This window comes from Scleropages formosus, chromosome 14, assembly GCF_900964775.1.
Source record: "Scleropages formosus chromosome 14, fSclFor1.1, whole genome shotgun sequence".
Taxonomy (NCBI): Eukaryota; Metazoa; Chordata; class Actinopteri; order Osteoglossiformes; family Osteoglossidae; genus Scleropages; species Scleropages formosus.
This window is the reverse complement of record NC_041819.1, coordinates 25668775-25694025: the sequence shown is the minus strand read 5'-3', so window position 1 is coordinate 25694025 and position 25251 is coordinate 25668775. Positions and strand designations below refer to the sequence as shown.

The following is a 25251-nucleotide window of genomic DNA, read 5'->3' as shown; positions in this document are numbered from 1 at the left end:
CGTTCCTCCCAATCACGCCCCTCCAGGTATCACTGTCGCTGCCCACGTGGGCGTTAAAGTCCCCCAGTAGAACGACAGAGTCCCCAGTGGGAGCGCTTTCCAGCACGCCCCCCAGGGACTCTAAAAAGGCCGGGTACTCTACACTGCCGCTAGGCGCATAAGCACAAACGACAGTGAGAGACCGTTCCCTGACCCGAAGGCGTAGGGAGATGACCCTCTCATTCACCGGGGTAGACTCCAACACATGGCGGCTGAACTGGGGGGCTATTAATAAGCCCACACCAGCCCGCCGCCTCTCACCTTGGGCAACGCCAGAATAGTGGAGAGTCCACCCTCGATCGAGTAGAGTGGTTCCAGAACCCAAGCTGTGAGTGGAAGTGAGCCCGACTATATCTAGACGGTATCTCTCAACTTCCCGCACCAGCTCAGGCTCCTTCCCCGCCAGTGAGGTGACATTCCAAGTCCCAAAAACCAGAGTTGGCGCCCGAGGTTCGGGTCGGCCGGGCACTCGGCCCCGACCACCGCCCAAATCACAACGCACCGGCTCTTTGACTTCATTTACAGTGAAATATTGTGGTGCGAAACGGAACATTTCCCGTCTGGACGCCGGAGAGAACGTTTCGGCGTATTACTGCCACCTGCAGGCGCGGATTGGAATTACAACTACTTGGTGCGTTACCGTCAGTGATACGGAAAACACACGAAGACTCAGCATTACTGCCACCTATCGGCCAGGTGGTATAACAGTCTCCCAAGTACAGTATGTAAAAAGAAATGTATTGATGCATTAATTAATGTGCCATTAATCTGCCTCATTTATTTATGCACCGGACGTTTTTCTGCAAATGCAGTAAGACTGATAAACTATACAGCATGATTGATCCATCTATCTAGAAGGATAATTTTTACTACAGCAATTTAGGATGCACACCTTGTTTAAGGCCATGGTGGTGGGGCGGGCGGGGGAGAGGGGGGGTGCTGGACAAACACACAACATGCTGTCCCTCTATTAAACACAAAATGCTGCCACACTAGTCACAACGTTCATTTTGTAACTCAAAAGACCATGTGCTCGTCTGTATGCAATACAGCGCAGTACAGGTAAATTATGGGCAGACAGAAAAGACAATCGAATCGTCAATTAGAATGAATCTAATCAACAACAGCACAGCTTAATCAGTTCACAGTGAAGGTGCTGATCATTTCTGGGTCTTTTTGTGAAACCCGACTCTTAAAATGTTGTTAAAAGTGGGAGTCAAACCCATGCCTCTACTCAGAGACCAAAAATCCCATTTGTATGGAAGACACTGAACCTTGAGTCCAGGGCCTTAAACCACTCAGTCATCCTGACAGATCTCAACTACACCTCAGTCCACAACAACAGTAAATGGAGATAATAATTCAGTAGGGTTGTGAGTTTAAAACCTGACTGTTCAATTTGAAATCTCTTAGTAAAAAGTGTTTAAAGTTTATTGTTTTAATAATAAATCACTGTAAATGTTTCCTTCTATAAAGAGTGAGACTCCATTTATTCATTCAGTAAAATATTCTCTCCAAAACAGCAATATTTTACACTGACCATTCTACATGGACAGATATTTTTTTAGCATATTCCTATAGGGTGCGACAGCAGGACTTGGGGTCTAGACCTGCTACTTTCAGAAGTTAACAGCTATAACTGGTGCTAACCTACCCAAAAAAGCTGTTAAAATAGGCTTTGAACCCATGCCAGCGGAAAAAAACAGAAAGACACTTTGTACGTAAGGTGCTAAACCTCAGACCTCTATACTGTCCTGACACACAGCTAATTGACTCTCATTCACTGTGCAGAACTACACTCTTTATATAAGGTGAATAATAATATTTATAATTAAAACAACAAACTTAAAACATTTTTTATTAACAGAATTGAAACTGAAAATTGATGATTTAAAGTCACAACCCCATTCCATATTTTGGGATTTTAAAACATCAGTGTGTATCAGGATGGGTGAGGGGTCTAAGGCACCACACTTCTTATTCAGCACCTTCCCTAGAATTGGGCCTTCTGGTCTCTGAATAGAGGTGGGGGTTCAAATCCCACTTCTGACAAGGTTTTAAAAGTTAGGAATTGGCATTTGTAAAAATGCCAAAAAAAAGCAAAGTGGCTCTCTTCTCCAATGGGGATGCCATGTGGTTACAGGATAGAACCTTGACCTGACATAGCCAGGTACAAATCCCTCCTGCTTTAACGCACCTTATCATAAGGTTTACATTAAACTGAAACCAGTTTACCCAGAACAACCTACCATGTTCATGTGTTTTACACCAATTTGTCCATTTACACAGCCTGGGAGTTTTCACTGTGTTACTTCACAGCACATACCTTGATTCCAAGCAGTACAGCAGGATGTGGGATTCAGACCCACCGCTTTCAGAAGGCCTTTAGCTGTAATCACTTTCATGCCACTTCTTCTGTTGTCATAAGCAGGATTTGAACCCAACCCTCTATCCAAAAGGCATAACAGCCATTCAGTGAGAAAATCCTGAACCTCAAGTTGAAACCCCCCTAACCTCTTACCCTAAGATCATTCAGTTATCCTGACAGACATAGGTTCAGTACTCAGTGGTTTTGTGTGACCCTACACTGCTTTGAGCAAGAGCAGCGTTATTTATAATGAAGACAATATGTTTCAAATGTTCTTCTCCTCTGAAATGTACATTTCTTTGGAGTTAAATAAATACAAGTACATACAGTGTAAGCTTTTTTATTTATGTACGTATTTCAAAATGAGCAGTTAGGATTCAAACTGTTAACCTACTGGAATTTACTTGTTACACTTGTTAGACAGTAGTGTGTCAGGGTGGCTGAGTGGTCTAAAGTGCCAGACTCAAGGTCCAATTCCTTCTCTTCATGTGGGACTTCTGGTCTCTGAATAGAGGCATGGGTTTGAATTCCATTCCTGACACTTTCCTGAGTGTGGGGTTTGTCATCATGGCTGAGTCCTCTAACAGACAAACATTGAGAACCTTCATCAATATGATTACACTTCAGTGATCAATAGCTAGAAATTTTTCCAACCTTCCTGTTACTGACCTGTCATTCATGTACATTGTCTCTTGTAACAGAAAATCAAGCTGTGTCATGTTTATAGCTGTTGCCTTTGGATCCAAAGGTTGTGGGTTTGAATCCCACTTCTGACATAGCCCTTTGGTGGGTTACAGCTTCAGCTAAATAAATGAATACAAAACAAAGTGATGAAGTGAAACACCCCATATGGTGGCAGTACTGTGCTGTAGTAGGAATCAGGCAGTGGGTATTACTAGGGTTTGACCTTTGACTTCTGAAATCTGATGTCCAAATCCTGCTGTAGTTAAAGTTGTCATCTCGATCTGGGAAGAAACATACTGCTGCACCAGTAGGTGAAGCGGTATCGTAACCCTCTCAGTGACTTCGGAGAAGGATGTTGGTTCATGAAACATTAATGCCACATTTGGGCTGCTGTTCTACCTCATGGCCAGTGGGAGGCAGTACAGCCACATTTTCAGCTGCCTTACAGAGCATTGAAGGTCGTCAGTTCAATCGATGTAATTCCTCCTCTGTGACTGTAGTACTTGCGACAAGCTGGTGTCCCATCCTGTCCTGGGTGTGTCCCCTCTTCCTCCTGTGTAGTTGGGTTAGGCTCCGGGTCGCAGCGCACCCCACTCGGGACAAGAGGTGTGTGTGTGTGTGAGAGTCATTGACACTGGTCAGAAAACACTGAATTTCTCGGTATGTTCTCAACCATAGAGACGAAGTTCCGCCTGGTCGTCTGTTACTCTAAAAGCTTTGTTTTCATACCAGGTACATTAATACTGACTACAGGTAAACATACGGAGATCAAATCCCATAGTAACTTGCACTACATCGATCCGTTCAATAACACCTTGCTGACCAGCAGGTAGTAGATCGTACTCCTCATGGAGAGAAGTTCTGCTAGTTTTAAAGCAATGTCAGGAGAGGGATTCAAACCCACACCTCAATTTGGAGAGCAGAAAACCCATCTGTACAGCCATCCTGACACATATGAGCAGTTCTTAAAAATCTCAAAATAGGTAATGGGGTTGTGAGTTTTAAAGTGGACTGTTTGTTTTAAATTCTGTTAATAATGTTTAAAGTTTATTGTTCTACTAAGAAATAATGGTAAATGTTTTCATATGAAGAGCGTAGTTTTACACAGCAAATGAGAAAACGGTAAAGGTATGTCAGGATGGCCGAGTGGTTGTGTGGACTCCGCCAAGGTAGTGCCTTGTCTCCACTCCTGTTTGTGGTTTTCATGGACAGGATATCACGGTGCAGTCGAGGTCAGGAGGGCATTCCGTGCGGGAGTCGGAAGGTGACGTCTCTGCTTTTTGCAAATGATGTTGTCCTTTTGGCACCGTCACATGGTTGCCTCCAACACGCACTGGAATGGTTTGCAGCCGAGCGTGAAGCGGCGGGGATGAAGATCAGCACCTCAAAGTCTGAGTCCATGGTTTTCTCACGGGAAAGGAGGGCACGCCCCCTTCAGGTAAGGGGAGAGAATATTCCCCAGGTGGAGGAATTTAAGTATCTTGGGGTCTTGCTCACGAGCGAGGGGAGACGGGAGTGTGGGGGTATGGACGACGGATGGAAGCAGCAGTGGAGAATTGAAGTAGTTGGACCAAGAAAAAGGTTTATTTTCCTTTACTAAAAGGTATTCTTCAAAACACATTAACTCGAGCCAAGTACAAAACAAACATTAAGTTACAAAGAACACGAGGCCTATGAGCCATGGGCTTAACCCCTTGCATCAACAGCAATGCATATAGTTCTCCTGTTTACTGCATGAGAGTCTGTCTGCATAAGTTTGCATCAATTGGCCACCTCCTCTAGTGCCCTAATACAAACTTATATAGCAGTAACTCCACCCTTCTGGTTATACCACAACAGCCTCAGCTATTCCAAAGTACATTTCCCCAAAAATTACATCCAACATAAATACTAAAACATACAAACAATACAAAACATTTTCTACTATAAATATCCCTACGTTACAACTTATAAAAACATTTATCACATTACACAATAAAACACCTCTGTCTAGTTGGTTGTGCCCAAGGACTCCCGCCTAGAAATACCCCGATGGTTCACCTCATCTGGTTTACAGCACAAGGTACCGAACACCACAGAATGCCAGATAGCTGTATGGTAAGCAAAAAGTTTACAGAAATGATTTTTAAAAACAATAAATGCATTTACTTTTCGCAACCAATTACATGTACTTGTCATACTTTGATAAAAGAAATGTTTTTAGTTAATGACGAACAGACAGATACCGGTAGGCCTTTCCCGGCACCCAATCTAGTTCAAACAGAAAGTGTTTAAATGGAATACTAGACCGGAACAAGCAATGTAGCAGTACAAGGTGAAATGCACGTGACAGGCAACAACAGCAACAAGGTTCAGCACTTGACTGATGGCATTTTGCCGGCATCTTACCGATTCCTTGCAACCAACTTGCATGTCACAGCTCAGTCTGTGACCGGGAGCATGAGATCGGCAGCAGAGGAGGACTCGATGTGTGTCAGGATGGCCGAGTGGTCTAAGGCGCCAGACTCAAGGCGTAGTGCCTTCCCTACTAAAGGGCCTTCTGGTCTCCAAATGGAGGCGTGGGTTCGAATCCCACTTCTGACAAAGCACTTTAGTCGATTACAGCAGTCACCTTATGACACTAACAAGACTGAATGCCCAGTCCTGCTGCAGCACGCTGAGTTGAGGTTTGCACCCTGTAGAGCTACAGTTGAAAACCCAATCTATGGATAAATGTGTGGGTTAAGATGCTGTCTTGAGACTCCAGCTCAAATATGTAACCCAACAACCTTCAGAAAGGTGATTGATCACTTCAGTTTTGCAAGTGAAGCAACCGCGTAGGTGGATTGCAGGTCCATATATATATAGACAGGTTTTGTTCTTAACCGTAGTACACAGGGTGCAACCCTCGACTCAGAGCACTACAGCAGGACTTGGGATTCACACCTGCTACTTTCATAAGGTAACAGCCATAACCCGCCAAAAGGGACTGTCAGAAGTGGGATTCGAACCCACGCCTCCATTCGGAGACCAGAAGGCCCATTTGTAAGGAAGGTACCCAACCTTGAGTCTGGCGCCTTAGACCACTCGGCCATCCTGGCATACCTCTAACCCCTTCTCGTTTGCTGTGTAAAACTACACTCTTCATATGGAAACATTTACCATTATTTCCTAGTAGAACAACAAACTTTAAACGTTATTAACGGAATTTAACACGAACGGTCCGGTTTTAAACTCACAACCTCATTACCCATTTTGGGATTTTTAAGACTTGCTTATGTGCTTAACTTTTACCTTGTGCTTTTGGACCTCTTGTTAGCAGGACCAAGACGTGGATGCGGAAGAGTGTAGCAAAGGGGTTAGGTGTAGCGGCTTATCAGGACTGGAAGATCCTCTATTGAGGACCAGTTGTGTTGATACTTTCATAGCTCATAACCAGAGCGATGAGTTTGATGTGGGCGGCCGTAGGAAGGTCAATGCAGAGAGACGAGGAGGGGAGACACGTGGGAATGTTTCTGGGAGTCAAACGCAAGTCGTGCAGCAGCGTCCTGTATCAGCAGAAGTACAATAAACTACATTTATTCATTCAGTAAACTATTCTCTCCACAAGAGAGAATCAGGTAGTTTTCACCATATTCATACAGGGTGCAGACCTTGATTCGAAGCGCTTCAGTAGGACTTGGGATTCAGACCAGCAACTTCCATAAGGTAGCAGCTGCAACTAGCGTGAGGAAGCATGTTGTCAGAAGCGGGATTCGAACCCACGCCTCCCTTCGGAGACCAGAAGACCCGTTTGCAGGGAAGGTAACGAACCTTGAGTCTGGCGCCTTAGACCACTCGGCCATCCTGACACACATCGAGTCCTCCTCTGCTGCCGATCTCATGCTCCCGGTCACAGACTGAGCTGTGACATGCAAGTTGGTTGCAAGGAATCGGTAAGATGCCGGCAAAATGCCATCAGTCAAGTGCTGAACCTTGTTGCTGTTGTTGCCTGTCACGTGCATTTCACCTTGTACTGCTACATTGCTTGTTCCGGTCTAGTATTCCATTTAAACACTTTCTGTTTGAACTAGATTGGGTGCCGGGAAAGGCCTACCGGTATCTGTCTGTTCGTCATTAACTAAAAACATTTCTTTTATCAAAGTATGACAAGTACATGTAATTGGTTGCGAAAAGTAAATGCATTTATTGTTTTTAAAAATCATTTCTGTAAACTTTTTGCTTACCATACAGCTATCTGGCATTCTGTGGTGTTCGGTACCTTGTGCTGTAAACCAGATGAGGTGAACCATCGGGGTATTTCTAGGCGGGAGTCCTTGGGCACAACCAACTAGACAGAGGTGTTTTATTGTGTAATGTGATAAATGTTTTTATAAGTTGTAACGTAGGGATATTTATAGTAGAAAATGTTTTGTATTGTTTGTATGTTTTAGTATTTATGTTGGATGTAATTTTTGGGGAAATGTACTTTGGAATAGCTGAGGCTGTTGTGGTATAACCAGAAGGGTGGAGTTACTGCTATATAAGTTTGTATTAGGGCACTAGAGGAGGTGGCCAATTGATGCAAACTTATGCAGACAGACTCTCATGCAGTAAACAGGAGAACTATATGCATTGCTGTTGATGCAAGGGGTTAAGCCCATGGCTCATAGGCCTCGTGTTCTTTGTAACTTAATGTTTGTTTTGTACTTGGCTCGAGTTAATGTGTTTTGAAGAATACCTTTTAGTAAAGGAAAATAAACCTTTTTCTTGGTCCAACTACTTCAATTCTCCACTGCTGCTTCCATCCGTCGTCCATACCCCCACACTCCCGTCTCCCCTCGCTCGTGAGCAAGACCCCAAGATACTTAAATTCCTCCACCTGGGGAATATTCTCTCCCCTTACCTGAAGGGGGCGTGCCCTCCTTTCCCGTGAGAAAACCATGGACTCAGACTTTGAGGTGCTGATCTTCATCCCCGCCGCTTCACGCTCGGCTGCAAACCATTCCAGTGCGTGTTGGAGGCAACCATGTGACGGTGCCAAAAGGACAACATCATTTGCAAAAAGCAGAGACGTCACCTTCCGACTCCCGCACAGAATGCCCTCCTGACCTCGACTGCACCGTGATATCCTGTCCATGAAAACCACAAACAGGAGTGGAGACAAGGCACTACCTTGGCGGAGTCCGACACCAACACTGAACGGGCTCCTCGTGGACCTCGGGGACAGCGCCTTTGGATTGGCAAACTGGGGTGGGGGTCCCTAAAACTCTTTTCAGCCGCTTGTATGCGGACACAGCTCTCGCTCAGCGTGTACAGGGATCGAATGGCCCGCAGTAGTGGCTCCAGCACCCCATACTCCCTAAGCACCTCCCATGGAATTTCCCGGGGAACACGGTCATAGGCCTTCTCCAAGTCTACAAAAGACATGTAGACTGGATTAGCAAGTAATGCGGTCGCTGTACCGGACTGTAGTGGTGAAAGGAGAGCTGAGCCATAAAGCGAAGCTCTCCATTTACCGCTCGATCTACGTCCCTACCCTCACCTATGGTCATCATCTCTGGGTGATGACCGAAAGAATAAGATCGCGGATACAAGCGGCCGAAACGAGTTTTCTCCGCAGGGTGTTGGGACTCACTCTCCGTGATAGGGTGAGGAGTTCGGACAGCCGGGAGGAGCTCAGAGTAGAGGCGCTACTCCTCCACATTGAGAGGAGCCAGATCAGGTGGTTCTGGCATCTGATAAGGATGCCATGCCCCTGGACACCTCCCTTTGGAGGTGTGCCAGGCACGGCCAACTGGGCCCAGGACAGCTGGAAGGATTATACCTCACAGTTGGCTTGGGAACGGTTGGGGATCCCCCAGGCTGAGCTGGAGGAAGTTGCGGAGGACAGCGGCGGCTGGGCCTCTCTGCTCTCCCTGTTGTCGCAGCGACCTTACTGGGACAAGTGGGAAAGAAAATGGATGGCTGGGTAAAAGCGTTGCTGTGCGTCAGGATGGCCGAGTGGTCTAAGGTGCCGGACTCAAGGTACGGTACCTTCCCTACTAAAGGGCCTTCTGGTCTCTGAATGGAGGCGTGGGTTCGACTTCCACTTCTGACAGACCCTTTTGCCGGGTTATGGCTGTTACCTTATGAAAGTAGCAGGTGTGAATCCCAAGTCCTCCGGTAGTGCTCTGAGGTGAGGGTTCTACCCTGGAGGACTACGGTTAAAAACAAAAGCTGTCTGTATGTGCGGGTTCAACTCCTACTCTGACTGGGTTCTTCAAAAACTGCATCCGTCATGTCCCTCCACCGCCTCGTTTGACTCCTCTCAATGTAGAGGAATAGCGGCTCTACTCCGAGGTCCTCCTGGCTGTCTGAACTCTTCCGCCTGTGGAGAAAGCTCATTTTGGCCGCTTGTATCTGCAATCTTATTCTTTTGGTCGTTACCCAAAGTCCATGACCATAGGTGAAGGTAGGGACGTAGTTTGACCGGTAAATGGAGAGCTTCGCCTTATGGCTCAGCTCCCCTTGGATGGGCGAAGGGCTCTGTGCGTGTGTCAGGATGGCCGAGTGGTCTAAGGCGCCAGACTCAAGGCGTAGTGCCTTCCCTACTAAAGGGCCTTCTGGTCTCCAAATGGAGGCGTGGGTTCGAATCCCACTTCTGACAAAGCACTTTAGTCGATTACAGCAGTCACCTTATGAAACTAACAAGACTGAATGCCCAGTCCTGCTGCAGCACGCTGAGTTGAGGTTTGCACCCTGTAGAGCTACAGTTGAAAACCCAATCTATGGATAAATGTGTGGGTTAAGATGCTGTCTTGAGACTCCAGCTCAAATATGTAACCCAACAACCTTCAGAAAGGTGATTGATCACTTCAGTTTTGCAAGTGAAGCAACCGCGTAGGTGGATTGCAGGTCCATATATATAGACAGGTTTTGTTCTTAACCGTAGTACACAGGGTGCAACCCTCGACTCAGAGCACTACAGCAGGACTTGGGATTCACACCTGCTACTTTCATAAGGTAACAGCCATAACCCGCCAAAAGGGACTGTCAGAAGTGGGATTCGAACCCACGCCTCCATTCGGAGACCAGAAGGCCCATTTGTAAGGAATGTACCCAACCTTGAGTCTGGCGCTTTGGACCACTCGGCCATCCTGGCATACCTCTAACCCCTTCTCGTTTGCTGTGTAAAACTACACTCTTCATATGGAAACATTTACCATTATTTCCTAGTAGAACAACAAACTTTAAACGTTATTAACGGGAATTTAACACGAACGGTCCGGTTTTAAACTCACAACCTCATTACCCATTTTGGGATTTTTAAGACTTGCTTATGTGCTTAACTTTTACCTTGTGCTTTTGGACCTCTTGTTAGCAGGACCAAGACGTGGATGCGGAAGAGTGTAGCAAAGGGGTTAGGTGTAGCGGCTTATCAGGACTGGAAGATCCTCTATTGAGGACCAGTTGTGTTGATACTTTCATAGCTCATAACCAGAGCGATGAGTTTGATGTGGGCGGCCGTAGGAAGGTCAATGCAGAGAGACGAGGAGGGGAGACACGTGGGAATGTTTCTGGGAGTCAAACGCAAGTCGTGCAGCAGCGTCCTGTATCAGCAGAAGTACAATAAACTACATTTATTCATTCAGTAAACTATTCTCTCCACAAGAGAGAATCAGGTAGTTTTCACCATATTCATACAGGGTGCAGACCTTGATTCGAAGCGCTTCAGTAGGACTTGGGATTCAGACCAGCAACTTCCATAAGGTAACAGCTGCAACTGGCGTGAGGAAGCATGTTGTCAGAAGCGGGATTCGAACCCACGCCTCCCTTCGGAGACCAGAAGACCCGTTTGCAGGGAAGGTAACGAACCTTGAGTCTGGCGCCTTAGACCACTCGGCCATCCTGACACACATCGAGTCCTCCTCTGCTGCCGATCTCATGCTCCCGGTCACAGACTGAGCTGTGACGTGCAAGTTGGTTGCAAGGAATCGGTAAGATGCCGGCAAAATGCCATCAGTCAAGTGCTGAACCTTGTTGCTGTTGTTGCCTGTCACGTGCATTTCACCTTGTACTGCTACATTGCTTGTTCCGGTCTAGTATTCCATTTAAACACTTTCTGTTTGAACTAGATTGGGTGCCGGGAAAGGCCTACCGGTATCTGTCTGTTCGTCATTAACTAAAAACATTTCTTTTATCAAAGTATGACAAGTACATGTAATTGGTTGCGAAAAGTAAATGCATTTATTGTTTTTAAAAATCATTTCTGTAAACTTTTTGCTTACCATACAGCTATCTGGCATTCTGTGGTGTTCGGTACCTTGTGCTGTAAACCAGATGAGGTGAACCATCGGGGTATTTCTAGGCGGGAGTCCTTGGGCACAACCAACTAGACAGAGGTGTTTTATTGTGTAATGTGATAAATGTTTTTATAAGTTGTAACGTAGGGATATTTATAGTAGAAAATGTTTTGTATTGTTTGTATGTTTTAGTATTTATGTTGGATGTAATTTTTGGGGAAATGTACTTTGGAATAGCTGAGGCTGTTGTGGTATAACCAGAAGGGTGGAGTTACTGCTATATAAGTTTGTATTAGGGCACTAGAGGAGGTGGCCAATTGATGCAAACTTATGCAGACAGACTCTCATGCAGTAAACAGGAGAACTATATGCATTGCTGTTGATGCAAGGGGTTAAGCCCATGGCTCATAGGCCTCGTGTTCTTTGTAACTTAATGTTTGTTTTGTACTTGGCTCGAGTTAATGTGTTTTGAAGAATACCTTTTAGTAAAGGAAAATAAACCTTTTTCTTGGTCCAACTACTTCAATTCTCCACTGCTGCTTCCATCCGTCGTCCATACCCCCACACTCCCGTCTCCCCTCGCTCGTGAGCAAGACCCCAAGATACTTAAATTCCTCCACCTGGGGAATATTCTCTCCCCTTACCTGAAGGGGGCGTGCCCTCCTTTCCCGTGAGAAAACCATGGACTCAGACTTTGAGGTGCTGATCTTCATCCCCGCCGCTTCACGCTCGGCTGCAAACCATTCCAGTGCGTGTTGGAGGCAACCATGTGACGGTGCCAAAAGGACAACATCATTTGCAAAAAGCAGAGACGTCACCTTCCGACTCCCGCACAGAATGCCCTCCTGACCTCGACTGCACCGTGATATCCTGTCCATGAAAACCACAAACAGGAGTGGAGACAAGGCACTACCTTGGCGGAGTCCGACACCAACACTGAACGGGCTCCTCGTGGACCTCGGGGACAGCGCCTTTGGATTGGCAAACTGGGGTGGGGGTCCCTAAAACTCTTTTCAGCCGCTTGTATGCGGACACAGCTCTCGCTCAGCGTGTACAGGGATCGAATGGCCCGCAGTAGTGGCTCCAGCACCCCATACTCCCTAAGCACCTCCCATGGAATTTCCCGGGGAACACGGTCATAGGCCTTCTCCAAGTCTACAAAAGACATGTAGACTGGATTAGCAAGTAATGCGGTCGCTGTACCGGACTGTAGTGGTGAAAGGAGAGCTGAGCCATAAAGCGAAGCTCTCCATTTACCGCTCGATCTACGTCCCTACCCTCACCTATGGTCATCATCTCTGGGTGATGACCGAAAGAATAAGATCGCGGATACAAGCGGCCGAAACGAGTTTTCTCCGCAGGGTGTTGGGACTCACTCTCCGTGATAGGGTGAGGAGTTCGGACAGCCGGGAGGAGCTCAGAGTAGAGGCGCTACTCCTCCACATTGAGAGGAGCCAGATCAGGTGGTTCTGGCATCTGATAAGGATGCCATGCCCCTGGACACCTCCCTTTGGAGGTGTGCCAGGCACGGCCAACTGGGCCCAGGACAGCTGGAAGGATTATACCTCACAGTTGGCTTGGGAACGGTTGGGGATCCCCCAGGCTGAGCTGGAGGAAGTTGCGGAGGACAGCGGCGGCTGGGCCTCTCTGCTCTCCCTGTTGTCGCAGCGACCTTACTGGGACAAGTGGGAAAGAAAATGGATGGCTGGGTAAAAGCGTTGCTGTGCGTCAGGATGGCCGAGTGGTCTAAGGTGCCGGACTCAAGGTACGGTACCTTCCCTGCTAAAGGGCCTTCTGGTCTCTGAATGGAGGCGTGGGTTCGACTTCCACTTCTGACAGACCCTTTTGCCGGGTTATGGCTGTTACCTTATGAAAGTAGCAGGTGTGAATCCCAAGTCCTCCGGTAGTGCTCTGAGGTGAGGGTTCTACCCTGGAGGACTACGGTTAAAAACAAAAGCTGTCTGTATGTGCGGGTTCAACTCCTACTCTGACTGGGTTCTTCAAAAACTGCATCCGTCATGTCCCTCCACCGCCTCGTTTGACTCCTCTCAATGTAGAGGAATAGCGGCTCTACTCCGAGGTCCTCCTGGCTGTCTGAACTCTTCCGCCTGTGGAGAAAGCTCATTTTGGCCGCTTGTATCTGCAATCTTATTCTTTTGGTCGTTACCCAAAGTCCATGACCATAGGTGAAGGTAGGGACGTAGTTTGACCGGTAAATGGAGAGCTTCGCCTTATGGCTCAGCTCCCCTTGGATGGGCGAAGGGCTCTGTGCGTGTGTCAGGATGGCCGAGTGGTCTAAGGCGCCAGACTCAAGGCGTAGTGCCTTCCCTACTAAAGGGCCTTCTGGTCTCCAAATGGAGGCGTGGGTTCGAATCCCACTTCTGACAAAGCACTTTAGTCGATTACAGCAGTCACCTTATGAAACTAACAAGACTGAATGCCCAGTCCTGCTGCAGCACGCTGAGTTGAGGTTTGCACCCTGTAGAGCTACAGTTGAAAACCCAATCTATGGATAAATGTGTGGGTTAAGATGCTGTCTTGAGACTCCAGCTCAAATATGTAACCCAACAACCTTCAGAAAGGTGATTGATCACTTCAGTTTTGCAAGTGAAGCAACCGCGTAGGTGGATTGCAGGTCCATATATATAGACAGGTTTTGTTCTTAACCGTAGTACACAGGGTGCAACCCTCGACTCAGAGCACTACAGCAGGACTTGGGATTCACACCTGCTACTTTCATAAGGTAACAGCCATAACCCGCCAAAAGGGACTGTCAGAAGTGGGATTCGAACCCACGCCTCCATTCGGAGACCAGAAGGCCCATTTGTAAGGAAGGTACCCAACCTTGAGTCTGGCGCCTTAGACCACTCGGCCATCCTGGCATACCTCTAACCCCTTCTCGTTTGCTGTGTAAAACTACACTCTTCATATGGAAACATTTACCATTATTTCCTAGTAGAACAACAAACTTTAAACGTTATTAACGGGAATTTAACACGAACGGTCCGGTTTTAAACTCACAACCTCATTACCCATTTTGGGATTTTTAAGACTTGCTTATGTGCTTAACTTTTACCTTGTGCTTTTGGACCTCTTGTTAGCAGGACCAAGACGTGGATGCGGAAGAGTGTAGCAAAGGGGTTAGGTGTAGCGGCTTATCAGGACTGGAAGATCCTCTATTGAGGACCAGTTGTGTTGATACTTTCATAGCTCATAACCAGAGCGATGAGTTTGATGTGGGCGGCCGTAGGAAGGTCAATGCAGAGAGACGAGGAGGGGAGACACGTGGGAATGTTTCTGGGAGTCAAACGCAAGTCGTGCAGCAGCGTCCTGTATCAGCAGAAGTACAATAAACTACATTTATTCATTCAGTAAACTATTCTCTCCACAAGAGAGAATCAGGTAGTTTTCACCATATTCATACAGGGTGCAGACCTTGATTCGAAGCGCTTCAGTAGGACTTGGGATTCAGACCAGCAACTTCCATAAGGTAACAGCTGCAACTAGCGTGAGGAAGCATGTTGTCAGAAGCGGGATTCGAACCCACGCCTCCCTTCGGAGACCAGAAGACCCGTTTGCAGGGAAGGTAACGAACCTTGAGTCTGGCGCCTTAGACCACTCGGCCATCCTGACACACATCGAGTCCTCCTCTGCTGCCGATCTCATGCTCCCGGTCACAGACTGAGCTGTGACATGCAAGTTGGTTGCAAGGAATCGGTAAGATGCCGGCAAAATGCCATCAGTCAAGTGCTGAACCTTGTTGCTGTTGTTGCCTGTCACGTGCATTTCACCTTGTACTGCTACATTGCTTGTTCCGGTCTAGTATTCCATTTAAACACTTTCTGTTTGAACTAGATTGGGTGCCGGGAAAGGCCTACCGGTATCTGTCTGTTCGTCATTAACTAAAAACATTTCTTTTATCAAAGTATGACAAGTACATGTAATTGGTTGCGAAAAGTAAATGCATTTATTGTTTTTAAAAATCATTTCTGTAAACTTTTTGCTTACCATACAGCTATCTGGCATTCTGTGGTGTTCGGTACCTTGTGCTGTAAACCAGATGAGGTGAACCATCGGGGTATTTCTAGGCGGGAGTCCTTGGGCACAACCAACTAGACAGAGGTGTTTTATTGTGTAATGTGATAAATGTTTTTATAAGTTGTAACGTAGGGATATTTATAGTAGAAAATGTTTTGTATTGTTTGTATGTTTTAGTATTTATGTTGGATGTAATTTTTGGGGAAATGTACTTTGGAATAGCTGAGGCTGTTGTGGTATAACCAGAAGGGTGGAGTTACTGCTATATAAGTTTGTATTAGGGCACTAGAGGAGGTGGCCAATTGATGCAAACTTATGCAGACAGACTCTCATGCAGTAAACAGGAGAACTATATGCATTGCTGTTGATGCAAGGGGTTAAGCCCATGGCTCATAGGCCTCGTGTTCTTTGTAACTTAATGTTTGTTTTGTACTTGGCTCGAGTTAATGTGTTTTGAAGAATACCTTTTAGTAAAGGAAAATAAACCTTTTTCTTGGTCCAACTACTTCAATTCTCCACTGCTGCTTCCATCCGTCGTCCATACCCCCACACTCCCGTCTCCCCTCGCTCGTGAGCAAGACCCCAAGATACTTAAATTCCTCCACCTGGGGAATATTCTCTCCCCTTACCTGAAGGGGGCGTGCCCTCCTTTCCCGTGAGAAAACCATGGACTCAGACTTTGAGGTGCTGATCTTCATCCCCGCCGCTTCACGCTCGGCTGCAAACCATTCCAGTGCGTGTTGGAGGCAACCATGTGACGGTGCCAAAAGGACAACATCATTTGCAAAAAGCAGAGACGTCACCTTCCGACTCCCGCACAGAATGCCCTCCTGACCTCGACTGCACCGTGATATCCTGTCCATGAAAACCACAAACAGGAGTGGAGACAAGGCACTACCTTGGCGGAGTCCGACACCAACACTGAACGGGCTCCTCGTGGACCTCGGGGACAGCGCCTTTGGATTGGCAAACTGGGGTGGGGGTCCCTAAAACTCTTTTCAGCCGCTTGTATGCGGACACAGCTCTCGCTCAGCGTGTACAGGGATCGAATGGCCCGCAGTAGTGGCTCCAGCACCCCATACTCCCTAAGCACCTCCCATGGAATTTCCCGGGGAACACGGTCATAGGCCTTCTCCAAGTCTACAAAAGACATGTAGACTGGATTAGCAAGTAATGCGGTCGCTGTACCGGACTGTAGTGGTGAAAGGAGAGCTGAGCCATAAAGCGAAGCTCTCCATTTACCGCTCGATCTACGTCCCTACCCTCACCTATGGTCATCATCTCTGGGTGATGACCGAAAGAATAAGATCGCGGATACAAGCGGCCGAAACGAGTTTTCTCCGCAGGGTGTTGGGACTCACTCTCCGTGATAGGGTGAGGAGTTCGGACAGCCGGGAGGAGCTCAGAGTAGAGGCGCTACTCCTCCACATTGAGAGGAGCCAGATCAGGTGGTTCTGGCATCTGATAAGGATGCCATGCCCCTGGACACCTCCCTTTGGAGGTGTGCCAGGCACGGCCAACTGGGCCCAGGACAGCTGGAAGGATTATACCTCACAGTTGGCTTGGGAACGGTTGGGGATCCCCCAGGCTGAGCTGGAGGAAGTTGCGGAGGACAGCGGCGGCTGGGCCTCTCTGCTCTCCCTGTTGTCGCAGCGACCTTACTGGGACAAGTGGGAAAGAAAATGGATGGCTGGGTAAAAGCGTTGCTGTGCGTCAGGATGGCCGAGTGGTCTAAGGTGCCGGACTCAAGGTACGGTACCTTCCCTGCTAAAGGGCCTTCTGGTCTCTGAATGGAGGCGTGGGTTCGACTTCCACTTCTGACAGACCCTTTTGCCGGGTTATGGCTGTTACCTTATGAAAGTAGCAGGTGTGAATCCCAAGTCCTCCGGTAGTGCTCTGAGGTGAGGGTTCTACCCTGGAGGACTACGGTTAAAAACAAAAGCTGTCTGTATGTGCGGGTTCAACTCCTACTCTGACTGGGTTCTTCAAAAACTGCATCCGTCATGTCCCTCCACCGCCTCGTTTGACTCCTCTCAATGTAGAGGAATAGCGGCTCTACTCCGAGTTCCTCCTGGCTGTCTGAACTCTTCCGCCTGTGGAGAAAGCTCATTTTGGCCGCTTGTATCTGCAATCTTATTCTTTTGGTCGTTACCCAAAGTCCATGACCATAGGTGAAGGTAGGGACGTAGTTTGACCGGTAAATGGAGAGCTTCGCCTTATGGCTCAGCTCCCCTTGGATGGGCGAAGGGCTCTGTGCGTGTGTCAGGATGGCCGAGTGGTCTAAGGCGCCAGACTCAAGGCGTAGTGCCTTCCCTACTAAAGGGCCTTCTGGTCTCCAAATGGAGGCGTGGGTTCGAATCCCACTTCTGACAAAGCACTTTAGTCGATTACAGCAGTCACCTTATGAAACTAACAAGACTGAATGCCCAGTCCTGCTGCAGCACGCTGAGTTGAGGTTTGCACCCTGTAGAGCTACAGTTGAAAACCCAATCTATGGATAAATGTGTGGGTTAAGATGCTGTCTTGAGACTCCAGCTCAAATATGTAACCCAACAACCTTCAGAAAGGTGATTGATCACTTCAGTTTTGCAAGTGAAGCAACCGCGTAGGTGGATTGCAGGTCCATATATATAGACAGGTTTTGTTCTTAACCGTAGTACACAGGGTGCAACCCTCGACTCAGAGCACTACAGCAGGACTTGGGATTCACACCTGCTACTTTCATAAGGTAACAGCCATAACCCGCCAAAAGGGACTGTCAGAAGTGGGATTCGAACCCACGCCTCCATTCGGAGACCAGAAGGCCCATTTGTAAGGAAGGTACCCAACCTTGAGTCTGGCGCCTTAGACCACTCGGCCATCCTGGCATACCTCTAACCCCTTCTCGTTTGCTGTGTAAAACTACACTCTTCATATGGAAACATTTACCATTATTTCCTAGTAGAACAACAAACTTTAAACGTTATTAACGGAATTTAACACGAACGGTCCGGTTTTAAACTCACAACCTCATTACCCATTTTGGGATTTTTAAGACTTGCTTATGTGCTTAACTTTTACCTTGTGCTTTTGGACCTCTTGTTAGCAGGACCAAGACGTGGATGCGGAAGAGTGTAGCAAAGGGGTTAGGTGTAGCGGCTTATCAGGACTGGAAGATCCTCTATTGAGGACCAGTTGTGTTGATACTTTCATAGCTCATAACCAGAGCGATGAGTTTGATGTGGGCGGCCGTAGGAAGGTCAATGCAGAGAGACGAGGAGGGGAGACACGTGGGAATGTTTCTGGGAGTCAAACGCAAGTCGTGCAGCAGCGTCCTGTATCAGCAGAAGTACAATAAACTACATTTATTCATTCAGTAAACTATTCTCTCCACAAGAGAGAATCAGGTAGTTTTCACCATATTCATACAGGGTGCAGACCTTGATTCGAAGCGCTTCAGTAGGACTTGGGATTCAGACCAGCAACTTCCATAAGGTAACAGCTGCAACTAGCGTGAGGAAGCATGTTGTCAGAAGCGGGATTCGAACCCACGCCTCCCTTCGGAGACCAGAAGACCCGTTTGCAGGGAAGGTAACGAACCTTGAGTCTGGCGCCTTAGACCACTCGGCCATCCTGACACACATCGAGTCCTCCTCTGCTGCCGATCTCATGCTCCCGGTCACAGACTGAGCTGTGACATGCAAGTTGGTTGCAAGGAATCGGTAAGATGCCGGCAAAATGCCATCAGTCAAGTGCTGAACCTTGTTGCTGTTGTTGCCTGTCACGTGCATTTCACCTTGTACTGCTACATTGCTTGTTCCGGTCTAGTATTCCATTTAAACACTTTCTGTTTGAACTAGATTGGGTGCCGGGAAAGGCCTACCGGTATCTGTCTGTTCGTCATTAACTAAAAACATTTCTTTTATCAAAGTATGACAAGTACATGTAATTGGTTGCGAAAAGTAAATGCATTTATTGTTTTTAAAAATCATTTCTGTAAACTTTTTGCTTACCATACAGCTATCTGGCATTCTGTGGTGTTCGGTACCTTGTGCTGTAAACCAGATGAGGTGAACCATCGGGGTATTTCTAGGCGGGAGTCCTTGGGCACAACCAACTAGACAGAGGTGTTTTATTGTGTAATGTGATAAATGTTTTTATAAGTTGTAACGTAGGGATATTTATAGTAGAAAATGTTTTGTATTGTTTGTATGTTTTAGTATTTATGTTGGATGTAATTTTTGGGGAAATGTACTTTGGAATAGCTGAGGCTGTTGTGGTATAACCAGAAGGGTGGAGTTACTGCTATATAAGTTTGTATTAGGGCACTAGAGGAGGTGGCCAATTGATGCAAACTTATGCAGACAGACTCTCATGCAGTAAACAGGAGAACTATATGCATTGCTGTTGATGCAAGGGGTTAAGCCCATGGCTCATAGGCCTCGTGTTCTTTGTAACTTAATGTTTGTTTTGTACTTGGCTCGAGTTAATGTGTTTTGAAGAATACCTTTTAGTAAAGGAAAATAAACCTTTTTCTTGGTCCAACTACTTCAATTCTCCACTGCTGCTTCCATCCGTCGTCCATACCCCCACACTCCCGTCTCCCCTCGCTCGTGAGCAAGACCCCAAGATACTTAAATTCCTCCACCTGGGGAATATTCTCTCCCCTTACCTGAAGGGGGCGTGCCCTCCTTTCCCGTGAGAAAACCATGGACTCAGACTTTGAGGTGCTGATCTTCATCCCCGCCGCTTCACGCTCGGCTGCAAACCATTCCAGTGCGTGTTGGAGGCAACCATGTGACGGTGCCAAAAGGACAACATCATTTGCAAAAAGCAGAGACGTCACCTTCCGACTCCCGCACAGAATGCCCTCCTGACCTCGACTGCACCGTGATATCCTGTCCATGAAAACCACAAACAGGAGTGGAGACAAGGCACTACCTTGGCGGAGTCCGACACCAACACTGAACGGGCTCCTCGTGGACCTCGGGGACAGCGCCTTTGGATTGGCAAACTGGGGTGGGGGTCCCTAAAACTCTTTTCAGCCGCTTGTATGCGGACACAGCTCTCGCTCAGCGTGTACAGGGATCGAATGGCCCGCAGTAGTGGCTCCAGCACCCCATACTCCCTAAGCACCTCCCATGGAATTTCCCGGGGAACACGGTCATAGGCCTTCTCCAAGTCTACAAAAGACATGTAGACTGGATTAGCAAGTAATGCGGTCGCTGTACCGGACTGTAGTGGTGAAAGGAGAGCTGAGCCATAAAGCGAAGCTCTCCATTTACCGCTCGATCTACGTCCCTACCCTCACCTATGGTCATCATCTCTGGGTGATGACCGAAAGAATAAGATCGCGGATACAAGCGGCCGAAACGAGTTTTCTCCGCAGGGTGTTGGGACTCACTCTCCGTGATAGGGTGAGGAGTTCGGACAGCCGGGAGGAGCTCAGAGTAGAGGCGCTACTCCTCCACATTGAGAGGAGCCAGATCAGGTGGTTCTGGCATCTGATAAGGATGCCATGCCCCTGGACACCTCCCTTTGGAGGTGTGCCAGGCACGGCCAACTGGGCCCAGGACAGCTGGAAGGATTATACCTCACAGTTGGCTTGGGAACGGTTGGGGATCCCCCAGGCTGAGCTGGAGGAAGTTGCGGAGGACAGCGGCGGCTGGGCCTCTCTGCTCTCCCTGTTGTCGCAGCGACCTTACTGGGACAAGTGGGAAAGAAAATGGATGGCTGGGTAAAAGCGTTGCTGTGCGTCAGGATGGCCGAGTGGTCTAAGGTGCCGGACTCAAGGTACGGTACCTTCCCTGCTAAAGGGCCTTCTGGTCTCTGAATGGAGGCGTGGGTTCGACTTCCACTTCTGACAGACCCTTTTGCCGGGTTATGGCTGTTACCTTATGAAAGTAGCAGGTGTGAATCCCAAGTCCTCCGGTAGTGCTCTGAGGTGAGGGTTCTACCCTGGAGGACTACGGTTAAAAACAAAAGCTGTCTGTATGTGCGGGTTCAACTCCTACTCTGACTGGGTTCTTCAAAAACTGCATCCGTCATGTCCCTCCACCGCCTCGTTTGACTCCTCTCAATGTAGAGGAATAGCGGCTCTACTCCGAGGTCCTCCTGGCTGTCTGAACTCTTCCGCCTGTGGAGAAAGCTCATTTTGGCCGCTTGTATCTGCAATCTTATTCTTTTGGTCGTTACCCAAAGTCCATGACCATAGGTGAAGGTAGGGACGTAGTTTGACCGGTAAATGGAGAGCTTCGCCTTATGGCTCAGCTCCCCTTGGATGGGCGAAGGGCTCTGTGCGTGTGTCAGGATGGCCGAGTGGTCTAAGGCGCCAGACTCAAGGCGTAGTGCCTTCCCTACTAAAGGGCCTTCTGGTCTCCAAATGGAGGCGTGGGTTCGAATCCCACTTCTGACAAAGCACTTTAGTCGATTACAGCAGTCACCTTATGAAACTAACAAGACTGAATGCCCAGTCCTGCTGCAGCACGCTGAGTTGAGGTTTGCACCCTGTAGAGCTACAGTTGAAAACCCAATCTATGGATAAATGTGTGGGTTAAGATGCTGTCTTGAGACTCCAGCTCAAATATGTAACCCAACAACCTTCAGAAAGGTGATTGATCACTTCAGTTTTGCAAGTGAAGCAACCGCGTAGGTGGATTGCAGGTCCATATATATAGACAGGTTTTGTTCTTAACCGTAGTACACAGGGTGCAACCCTCGACTCAGAGCACTACAGCAGGACTTGGGATTCACACCTGCTACTTTCATAAGGTAACAGCCATAACCCGCCAAAAGGGACTGTCAGAAGTGGGATTCGAACCCACGCCTCCATTCGGAGACCAGAAGGCCCATTTGTAAGGAAGGTACCCAACCTTGAGTCTGGCGCCTTAGACCACTCGGCCATCCTGGCATACCTCTAACCCCTTCTCGTTTGCTGTGTAAAACTACACTCTTCATATGGAAACATTTACCATTATTTCCTAGTAGAACAACAAACTTTAAACGTTATTAACGGGAATTTAACACGAACGGTCCGGTTTTAAACTCACAACCTCATTACCCATTTTGGGATTTTTAAGACTTGCTTATGTGCTTAACTTTTACCTTGTGCTTTTGGACCTCTTGTTAGCAGGACCAAGACGTGGATGCGGAAGAGTGTAGCAAAGGGGTTAGGTGTAGCGGCTTATCAGGACTGGAAGATCCTCTATTGAGGACCAGTTGTGTTGATACTTTCATAGCTCATAACCAGAGCGATGAGTTTGATGTGGGCGGCCGTAGGAAGGTCAATGCAGAGAGACGAGGAGGGGAGACACGTGGGAATGTTTCTGGGAGTCAAACGCAAGTCGTGCAGCAGCGTCCTGTATCAGCAGAAGTACAATAAACTACATTTATTCATTCAGTAAACTATTCTCTCCACAAGAGAGAATCAGGTAGTTTTCACCATATTCATACAGGGTGCAGACCTTGATTCGAAGCGCTTCAGTAGGACTTGGGATTCAGACCAGCAACTTCCATAAGGTAACAGCTGCAACTAGCGTGAGGAAGCATGTTGTCAGAAGCGGGATTCGAACCCACGCCTCCCTTCGGAGACCAGAAGACCCGTTTGCAGGGAAGGTAACGAACCTTGAGTCTGGCGCCTTAGACCACTCGGCCATCCTGACACACATCGAGTCCTCCTCTGCTGCCGATCTCATGCTCCCGGTCACAGACTGAGCTGTGACATGCAAGTTGGTTGCAAGGAATCGGTAAGATGCCGGCAAAATGCCATCAGTCAAGTGCTGAACCTTGTTGCTGTTGTTGCCTGTCACGTGCATTTCACCTTGTACTGCTACATTGCTTGTTCCGGTCTAGTATTCCATTTAAACACTTTCTGTTTGAACTAGATTGGGTGCCGGGAAAGGCCTACCGGTATCTGTCTGTTCGTCATTAACTAAAAACATTTCTTTTATCAAAGTATGACAAGTACATGTAATTGGTTGCGAAAAGTAAATGCATTTATTGTTTTTAAAAATCATTTCTGTAAACTTTTTGCTTACCATACAGCTATCTGGCATTCTGTGGTGTTCGGTACCTTGTGCTGTAAACCAGATGAGGTGAACCATCGGGGTATTTCTAGGCGGGAGTCCTTGGGCACAACCAACTAGACAGAGGTGTTTTATTGTGTAATGTGATAAATGTTTTTATAAGTTGTAACGTAGGGATATTTATAGTAGAAAATGTTTTGTATTGTTTGTATGTTTTAGTATTTATGTTGGATGTAATTTTTGGGGAAATGTACTTTGGAATAGCTGAGGCTGTTGTGGTATAACCAGAAGGGTGGAGTTACTGCTATATAAGTTTGTATTAGGGCACTAGAGGAGGTGGCCAATTGATGCAAACTTATGCAGACAGACTCTCATGCAGTAAACAGGAGAACTATATGCATTGCTGTTGATGCAAGGGGTTAAGCCCATGGCTCATAGGCCTCGTGTTCTTTGTAACTTAATGTTTGTTTTGTACTTGGCTCGAGTTAATGTGTTTTGAAGAATACCTTTTAGTAAAGGAAAATAAACCTTTTTCTTGGTCCAACTACTTCAATTCTCCACTGCTGCTTCCATCCGTCGTCCATACCCCCACACTCCCGTCTCCCCTCGCTCGTGAGCAAGACCCCAAGATACTTAAATTCCTCCACCTGGGGAATATTCTCTCCCCTTACCTGAAGGGGGCGTGCCCTCCTTTCCCGTGAGAAAACCATGGACTCAGACTTTGAGGTGCTGATCTTCATCCCCGCCGCTTCACGCTCGGCTGCAAACCATTCCAGTGCGTGTTGGAGGCAACCATGTGACGGTGCCAAAAGGACAACATCATTTGCAAAAAGCAGAGACGTCACCTTCCGACTCCCGCACAGAATGCCCTCCTGACCTCGACTGCACCGTGATATCCTGTCCATGAAAACCACAAACAGGAGTGGAGACAAGGCACTACCTTGGCGGAGTCCGACACCAACACTGAACGGGCTCCTCGTGGACCTCGGGGACAGCGCCTTTGGATTGGCAAACTGGGGTGGGGGTCCCTAAAACTCTTTTCAGCCGCTTGTATGCGGACACAGCTCTCGCTCAGCGTGTACAGGGATCGAATGGCCCGCAGTAGTGGCTCCAGCACCCCATACTCCCTAAGCACCTCCCATGGAATTTCCCGGGGAACACGGTCATAGGCCTTCTCCAAGTCTACAAAAGACATGTAGACTGGATTAGCAAGTAATGCGGTCGCTGTACCGGACTGTAGTGGTGAAAGGAGAGCTGAGCCATAAAGCGAAGCTCTCCATTTACCGCTCGATCTACGTCCCTACCCTCACCTATGGTCATCATCTCTGGGTGATGACCGAAAGAATAAGATCGCGGATACAAGCGGCCGAAACGAGTTTTCTCCGCAGGGTGTTGGGACTCACTCTCCGTGATAGGGTGAGGAGTTCGGACAGCCGGGAGGAGCTCAGAGTAGAGGCGCTACTCCTCCACATTGAGAGGAGCCAGATCAGGTGGTTCTGGCATCTGATAAGGATGCCATGCCCCTGGACACCTCCCTTTGGAGGTGTGCCAGGCACGGCCAACTGGGCCCAGGACAGCTGGAAGGATTATACCTCACAGTTGGCTTGGGAACGGTTGGGGATCCCCCAGGCTGAGCTGGAGGAAGTTGCGGAGGACAGCGGCGGCTGGGCCTCTCTGCTCTCCCTGTTGTCGCAGCGACCTTACTGGGACAAGTGGGAAAGAAAATGGATGGCTGGGTAAAAGCGTTGCTGTGCGTCAGGATGGCCGAGTGGTCTAAGGTGCCGGACTCAAGGTACGGTACCTTCCCTGCTAAAGGGCCTTCTGGTCTCTGAATGGAGGCGTGGGTTCGACTTCCACTTCTGACAGACCCTTTTGC

The 25251-nt window shown here is 47.8% G+C and overlaps 15 non-coding genes across 15 annotated transcripts; 5 read left to right on the top strand and 10 right to left on the bottom strand.

The window, feature by feature from the left end:
• Nucleotides 1-5563: 5563 nt before the first annotated feature.
• On the top strand, nt 5564-5674 carry trnal-caa (transfer RNA leucine (anticodon CAA)). Its single transcript has 2 exons — nt 5564-5601; nt 5629-5674. It is a non-coding gene; the product is annotated as a tRNA-Leu (tRNA).
• Nucleotides 5675-6060: 386 nt separating this feature from the next.
• On the bottom strand, nt 6061-6171 carry trnal-caa (transfer RNA leucine (anticodon CAA)). Its single transcript has 2 exons — nt 6134-6171; nt 6061-6106 (listed from the first exon to the last, which is right to left on the bottom strand). It is a non-coding gene; the product is annotated as a tRNA-Leu (tRNA).
• A 639-nt stretch (nt 6172-6810) lies between these two features.
• trnal-caa (transfer RNA leucine (anticodon CAA)) lies at nt 6811-6921 on the bottom strand. Its single transcript has 2 exons — nt 6884-6921; nt 6811-6856 (listed from the first exon to the last, which is right to left on the bottom strand). It is a non-coding gene; the product is annotated as a tRNA-Leu (tRNA).
• A 2666-nt stretch (nt 6922-9587) lies between these two features.
• Nucleotides 9588-9698, top strand: trnal-caa (transfer RNA leucine (anticodon CAA)). Its single transcript has 2 exons — nt 9588-9625; nt 9653-9698. It is a non-coding gene; the product is annotated as a tRNA-Leu (tRNA).
• A 384-nt stretch (nt 9699-10082) lies between these two features.
• trnal-caa (transfer RNA leucine (anticodon CAA)) lies at nt 10083-10193 on the bottom strand. Its single transcript has 2 exons — nt 10156-10193; nt 10083-10128 (listed from the first exon to the last, which is right to left on the bottom strand). It is a non-coding gene; the product is annotated as a tRNA-Leu (tRNA).
• Nucleotides 10194-10833: 640 nt separating this feature from the next.
• trnal-caa (transfer RNA leucine (anticodon CAA)) lies at nt 10834-10944 on the bottom strand. The gene is made up of 2 exons: nt 10907-10944; nt 10834-10879 (listed from the first exon to the last, which is right to left on the bottom strand). It is a non-coding gene; the product is annotated as a tRNA-Leu (tRNA).
• Nucleotides 10945-13610: 2666 nt separating this feature from the next.
• Nucleotides 13611-13721, top strand: trnal-caa (transfer RNA leucine (anticodon CAA)). The gene is made up of 2 exons: nt 13611-13648; nt 13676-13721. It is a non-coding gene; the product is annotated as a tRNA-Leu (tRNA).
• A 384-nt stretch (nt 13722-14105) lies between these two features.
• Nucleotides 14106-14216, bottom strand: trnal-caa (transfer RNA leucine (anticodon CAA)). The gene is made up of 2 exons: nt 14179-14216; nt 14106-14151 (listed from the first exon to the last, which is right to left on the bottom strand). It is a non-coding gene; the product is annotated as a tRNA-Leu (tRNA).
• Nucleotides 14217-14856: 640 nt separating this feature from the next.
• On the bottom strand, nt 14857-14967 carry trnal-caa (transfer RNA leucine (anticodon CAA)). Its single transcript has 2 exons — nt 14930-14967; nt 14857-14902 (listed from the first exon to the last, which is right to left on the bottom strand). It is a non-coding gene; the product is annotated as a tRNA-Leu (tRNA).
• A 2666-nt stretch (nt 14968-17633) lies between these two features.
• On the top strand, nt 17634-17744 carry trnal-caa (transfer RNA leucine (anticodon CAA)). The gene is made up of 2 exons: nt 17634-17671; nt 17699-17744. It is a non-coding gene; the product is annotated as a tRNA-Leu (tRNA).
• A 384-nt stretch (nt 17745-18128) lies between these two features.
• Nucleotides 18129-18239, bottom strand: trnal-caa (transfer RNA leucine (anticodon CAA)). The gene is made up of 2 exons: nt 18202-18239; nt 18129-18174 (listed from the first exon to the last, which is right to left on the bottom strand). It is a non-coding gene; the product is annotated as a tRNA-Leu (tRNA).
• Nucleotides 18240-18878: 639 nt separating this feature from the next.
• Nucleotides 18879-18989, bottom strand: trnal-caa (transfer RNA leucine (anticodon CAA)). Its single transcript has 2 exons — nt 18952-18989; nt 18879-18924 (listed from the first exon to the last, which is right to left on the bottom strand). It is a non-coding gene; the product is annotated as a tRNA-Leu (tRNA).
• A 2666-nt stretch (nt 18990-21655) lies between these two features.
• Nucleotides 21656-21766, top strand: trnal-caa (transfer RNA leucine (anticodon CAA)). Its single transcript has 2 exons — nt 21656-21693; nt 21721-21766. It is a non-coding gene; the product is annotated as a tRNA-Leu (tRNA).
• Nucleotides 21767-22150: 384 nt separating this feature from the next.
• Nucleotides 22151-22261, bottom strand: trnal-caa (transfer RNA leucine (anticodon CAA)). Its single transcript has 2 exons — nt 22224-22261; nt 22151-22196 (listed from the first exon to the last, which is right to left on the bottom strand). It is a non-coding gene; the product is annotated as a tRNA-Leu (tRNA).
• A 640-nt stretch (nt 22262-22901) lies between these two features.
• trnal-caa (transfer RNA leucine (anticodon CAA)) lies at nt 22902-23012 on the bottom strand. The gene is made up of 2 exons: nt 22975-23012; nt 22902-22947 (listed from the first exon to the last, which is right to left on the bottom strand). It is a non-coding gene; the product is annotated as a tRNA-Leu (tRNA).
• Between the last annotated feature and the right edge of the window lie 2239 nt (nt 23013-25251).